This window comes from Nicotiana tabacum, chromosome 14, assembly GCF_000715075.1.
Source record: "Nicotiana tabacum cultivar K326 chromosome 14, ASM71507v2, whole genome shotgun sequence".
Lineage (NCBI taxonomy): Eukaryota > Viridiplantae > Streptophyta > Magnoliopsida > Solanales > Solanaceae > Nicotiana > Nicotiana tabacum.
In genome coordinates this window covers 85,853,244-85,860,067 of record NC_134093.1, presented here as the reverse complement: position 1 = coordinate 85,860,067, position 6,824 = coordinate 85,853,244, and positions in this window count along the sequence as shown.

The window sequence follows — 6,824 nt, the reverse complement described above, 5'->3', positions numbered from 1 at the left end:
CGTAATTTTGGCATTGTTTGACGTGGTTTGAAGCCTCGACTAAGTTCGTATTATATTTTGGAACATATTGGTATAATTGTTTGAGGTCTTGGGGGCCTCGGACGAGTTTCGGATGGTTAAACGGACCAAAATTGGACTTGAAGGTCTATTGGAAATCTGCCAATGGTTTCATCGCATATGTGATAAAATTGATCGCAGATGCGACATCGCAAATGCGAGATTTAAGTCACAAAAGCGAAGATGGCAGGGCATGGCGGTGCTCGCAGGTGCAAAGAAAATCCTGCACCTGCGGAAGCGGGCAGAGAACGCGCAGAAGCGGAGGGGCATCGCAGGTGCGCGTGAGGCATCGCAAAAGCGATTCCCGCAGAAGCAGAAAAGCTTCCGCAAATGCGATGGTTGACTGGGCAGTGGCCTTCGTAGAAGCGAGATTTCGCTCGCAAAATCGAGCACGTAGGTGCAAAAATTCGTCCGCAGGTGCGAAACTAGGCAAAATGTTAAGGACCAAAAATGGTCATTTCGCCATTTTTCGATTGAGATTTTGGAGCTCGGTTTGTGGGCGATTTTGGAGGAGTTCTTCAAGACTTTGACTTGGGTAAGTGTTATATATCTTAAAGTGATTATATTTCATGAATCTATGATCATATTCATCGTTTAGTTCGAATTTAAATGGAGGAAATCAAGATTTTGGTAAAATATTCCAAAAACGAAAATTTAAGATTTAGAAGTCGAGTTGTTATTGGAATTCAATAAAATTGGTATGGTTGAACTCGTATCGGAATGTGTGTTCGGATTTCATAAAAATTATGTCGGGTTCCGAGAGGCGGGTCCCGCATTGACTTTTGTTGACTTTTTGGAATAAAGTTTTTAGTCGACGTATTATTATCCGGAATTATTTCCGATGAATTTTAATAAAGTTATACAATTAATTTGGATAGATTTGAGCGGTCCGGAGGTCAATTCAAGCAAGAAGGCGATTTTGGAATATCGGCATAACTTCAAAGAGGTAAGTGTCTTGCTTAACTTCGAGTGGGAGAATTATCCCTTAGGCATTGAGTCTTATGTGCCATTTGTGAAATATGAAAAGCCGTGTACACGAGGTGACGAGTACGTACTCGGGCTTATACGTGCAAAAAATTCATTGAATTAAAGTCTTAGGCATTATTGTGTAGTAAATTGGGAAATTGTGAAAAATTATTAAATCATATGTTTGCCATGCCTAAATCCTTATTGTTGAATTTGTTTTTATATGATAATTTGATGTGATTATTACTTGAAATATTTATGAAATTTTGTGAGTATTGTTGGTTTAATATTTCTTGAAAATTTATTCCAATATGAATCTTCTTATGCAAATAATTAATTTAAGCGAGCTTAAGAATAAGTGTTAAAATAATTATCTAAATTGGCATTAATGAAGGTTTTGCTTTATGCTGAGTAATTTCTATCTCTATTGATTGTTTTTGGGTGTTATATATATTGTGCGGAACCTTGGGCTATTTGTTGTGAAATTAACTAATTTTGTTATATCTTTAGAATTTGGTTGTGGCCATTGGGAAAATTGTGGTATGAATTGATTTTATTATGTTGCCGTGTTAATTTTTTGTGTAAATTGTTGTGTTGTGTATGTTATTGTTTTGTGGAGATAAGGGTGGCATTTCACCGTTGATATTATGTGGGTATAAGGGTGGCATTTCACTGTTATTGTGTTTGTTGGAATATTGTCTGGGCGGAGCGATAAGGGTGGCTATAGGAGCGATAAGGGTGGCAATAGGAACGATAAGGGTGGCTATTGATATTGTCTGGGTGGAGCGATAAGGGTGGCTATAGGAATGATAAGGGTGGATATTATCAGGGACGATATGTGATGATGTACGGGTGTGATAATGATTTTTATGTGATGTTATGATTTTTTTTTTTGTTTATTTTTATGCCTTGTGCAATTGGTCCTGTTGATAATAAATTGATAACAATCTGTTTTATGTTGAAATTGAGAGCCTGTGGCTATTGTCAGGCGGATTATAAAATAAAATGTGGGCACGAGGTGTCGTGAGTAAATAATGAGGATATTTGGCATGTGAATTGTCCGTGCAGTTGTGATATGAAATGTGGGCACGAGGCGCTGTGATGAAACGATAATGATAATTGGCACGTGAATTGTCCGTACATCTGTGATATGAAATGAGGGAACGAGGTACCGGAGAAATATGATGTTTAATTATGGGCACGAAGTGCCGTGGAAATATGAAAATGGACTGAGACCCGTGTTTAAGAAAAATATGAAAATGGGCCGAGAACCGTAATTCTATGATTATGAAATGAGGTGTCACATGGTGACTTTTTAATTATATTCAAAATATTTATTTGGAAGGATTTTTACTTAGAAAATATTATATGAAAGAATTGTATTTGAAAGATATTTATTTGAGGAAATTATATTTGAAAAGATTTATTGAAAGAATTATATTTGAAAAATAATTATTTGAGAAAATTATATTTAAAAGAGAGTTATCTGGAAGAATTATATGTGAAAGACATTTATTTGAAGGACTTGATTTAATTAGGTGTAATTGTATTTATTAATTATTGAGTGATGTTAATGGTACTTGTTGTCTGTTGTGCATATAACCGGTTGTTTTATCCTGCCCTTATTATTATTATTTGTTTAATATTATTTTGTATATTATATTGCACATGTTATTAGACTAGTGAGTGTTTTGACTGTACCTCGTCTCTACTCCATTGAGGTTAGTCTTGATACTTACTGGGTACCAACCGTGGTGTACTCATACTACCCTTCTGCACATTTTTGTGCAGAGCCAGGTATTGGAGATATCAGACTTGAGCAGAGTTAAAGCGGGATTGTAAGGATTCAAGGTAGAGCTGCTTTGTCGTCGCAGTCCCTTGGAGTCTTTTCATTTCATTGTACTGTTAAATTTTAATCAAATAGTATTGTATATTCGGTCCTTGTGATCATTCCATGTATTCAGTTAGAGTTTGTGACTAAGTACTACCAGTCTTGGGAGGTTGTATATTCATATTTATTCCGCTGTTAGTTTTGGTTACTTATTTAAATTTTTTTTAAAAAGGCTTCAAAATGTAATAGAAATCGGCTTACCTAGTTTTAGAGACTAGGTGCTATCACGACACCTGTGGTGGGATTTTGGGTCGTGACAAGGCGGCAACAACCGGAACGCAGGTACATCTTCAAATCCCGCAACGATCGAGCACAGCAACAACAACATCCAACATCTCCACGCAATGTGCAGAAGTGTAGTATCAGTACAACCGACCACATGTACTAAGTAAGTAACAAACCTAGCTTTAGGTTGAAAGTAGTGACGAGCTTCTACCAAGGTCGGGTCCAAAACTACTAGTTCATAACAGTCCATAACAACATAAAGCAAATAATACAAGAAGTAACTCAGAGATAAAATGCTCAACCAAATCATGATTTCAAAAATAATAGTTCTTCCTTTCAAGTACATCAGTGAAAACCCAAATCGTTTGCCGAAGTTTCCAAAAATATGAATAGTTTGAAAACAATAAATTTTTTCCAAAATCTTTTCAATAATAAATAAGATGTTTCATTTTCCTTCCGGATAACCCGTGTAAAACAAATGCATCACTATGTCCATCTGTCAAAATGGGTGAGAAATCATGCATGATGTGATGTTGTTAGCATGAGAAAAATACATCTCTATGCCTGTATGTCATGTGTTCATGCCAATGCGATGCAATTCAGTGATAAAATCATAAACAGCCCCTCGGGCAGACCTCACAATCACTCATATATAGCCCCTCGGGCATACCTCACAATCACTCATGCCTCCCAGTCACTGATCACTCGGCACTCGCACTCAGTAGGTACCTGCGCTCACTGGGGGTGTGTACAGACTCCGGAGGGGCTCTTTCAGCCCAAGCACTATAATCTGCACGGACAACTCACGTGTTGCACGGACAACTCACGTGCTATAATAATAAAGTATATAAAGTATGCTACAGGCGGGCAGCCCCGATCCACAATAATTCTCACAATCAGGCCCTCGGCCTCACTCAGTCATCAATCTCTCCAGTCTCTCAGGCTCACAATGTCATGAAAAAGAGCCCAAAAAATGATGATATGACGTATCAATAAATAACAACAGAGACCGAAATATGATATGCAATGAAATGAATATGACTGAGTATGAATTTTCAGTTTAAGCAAATAATTCATAGCAATATGACCTCTGTGGGTCCCAATAATACTAGTACATAGCCTCAATATGATTTTTAATATACTTTTCAGCTCAATTTCTTTAACTCATAAAACCGCATGGAAAATGACAAGATCATTTAACTATAAAATTCCACATAAACAATTATGTCACAATTTCTATAGTGCACGCCCGTCACCTAGCAAGTGCGTCACCTCCCAATAATTCACATAATACATATATTCAGGGTTCATACCCTCAACTCCAAGATTAGAAGAGTTACTTACCTCGAACAAGCCAAATCCAATGTCGAGCAAGCAAAGCAATGCTCCAGCAATTCCACTCTACGCGTATTAACTTCCAAACGGCTCGAATCTAGTCACAATTAATTTGATTTAGCCCACAAAATTTGATGGAATTAATTCCATATCAAAATACTAATATTTTCACAAAATTCGAAATTACGCCCCAAAAATCACCCGTGAGGCCCACGTCTCGGAATCCGACAAAACTTACAAAATACGACAACCCATCCAATTATAAGCTCAACCATACTAATTTCACTCAAATCCGACTCCAAATCGGTATTCAAACTTGAAAAATTCGTTTTGTGATATTATAAAAATTTCCTTCTATTTCTCTTGAAGATTCAATAATCTTACACCAAAAATAAAGATTAATTCATGGAATATAATCACAAGGGGGTTAATAACACTTACCCCAAATTGTGTGAAAAATTTCCTCTCCAAAATCGCCCAACCCGAGCTCTAAAGTCCAAAAATGGGTGAAAATGTCGAACCCTCGAATTTAAGGTTCTGTCCCAGCGATTTTCGCATCTGTGGACAAAATTGCGCGCCTCCGGAAACACCCGACCTTCTCAAACCTCGCATCTGCGGCGCCTTCTCGCATATGTGGGCTCGCAGATGCGCATTCCCCTTCGCACTTGCGTTCGCCCCCACGCCAGCCCCAGTCCGCATCTGTGCCAACACCTTCGCACCTGCGGCCTCGCAGATGCGGCAAATTCCTCGCACCTGCGAGCACTGCCCAGTTCCACACTTGGCTGCTTCTGCGACTGATTTCGCGCACATGCGGCTTCGCACCAGCGATCAAAACTTCGCAGGTGCGATCATACCAGTAGGCAGTAGTTCCAGCATTTGCTTAAGTCCAAATTTGATCCGTTAACTATTCGAAACTCACCCGAGCCCCTCGAAACCCTGTCCGAACATACCAACAAGTCTCATAACATAACACGGACCTACTCAAGGCCTCCAAACCCACATAACAACATTGAAACAACGAATCACACCTAAATTCGAAATCATTGAACTTTGAAACTTCAAATTCTATATCTTGTGCCGAAACACATCAAATCATCTCCGATTGACCTCAAATTTTGCACACAAGTCACATTTCAAATTATGGACCTATTCAAATTTCCAGAATTGGATTCCGACCCCGATATCAAAAAGTCAATCCCCCGGTCAAACTTCCCAAAAATTAATCTTTCGGCATTTCAAGCCTAATTCCACTACAGACCTCCAAATAATTGTCCGGACACGCTTCCAAGTCAAAAATCACCATACGGAGCTATTGGAATCATCAGAATTAAATTCCGAGGTCGTTTACATATAAGTCGATATCCGGTCACGATTTTAACTTAAGCTTTAAACCTTGAAACTAAGTGTTCCAATTCATTTCAAAACCTCACCGGACCCGAACCAATTACCCCGAAAATTCACACAATAACTGTAAAGTACAATTTTAGTAGTAAATGAGGAAACGGGATTGTAATACCCAAAACGACCTACCGAGTCATTATAGTTTGGCCAAGCTTCTCTAAACTTGTATTTTTTTTATAAAAAAAATGCTTCCCCCACCTCCCCCCCCCCCAAAGTTTAAGTGTTTGATCAAGCTTTTGGAAGAAAAAAATACTTTTAAGGAGAGGCAAGAAAAAGTAACTTCTTCCACAAAAACAGGTTTTTGAAAAGCGCTTTTTGAGAAAAGATACACATAAAAGTACTTTTTAATAACTTGGCCAAACACTAATTATTGCTCAAAAGTATTTTTCAAATTAATTAGCCAACCACAAACTATTTCTCATCAAAAGTACTTTTGAGATAAATAGTTCTAAGAAAAAATACTTCTCAAAATAAGCTGATTTTAGTAGCTTGGCCAAACAGGCTATAATTCATGTACAACTATCTAGTACGTTTAAAGGGAAAAAAAATCATGGATACGACTTTTCACATCCAAGCAAGAACATGCACAACATGTATTAAATTATCCAATTTGTTGTTAAAATCCTGTGTGGTTGCTCACGTGGCATATAAAATAACTAAAGGTTTGCCATGTCATTTTTCCACTGATTATATATTCATATTCCATCATATGTGACTTTTAAGTGATGTGGCCAAAGTTAAATGACTTTTAAGTTATAAACGGAAATTGAGTGACTTTTGTGAAATTGAAACAAAGTTGAGTGACCACAAGCAAAATTAACCTCTTCATGGCACAATGCTTCTTCAGTGGAGGATTGAAAACGAAAGTAGATCTAATTCGGGGAGAAGTAGAGAAAATGCCTTCAAAAATATCACTTGTTACTTCTATGCAACACAACGGACGGGCTAA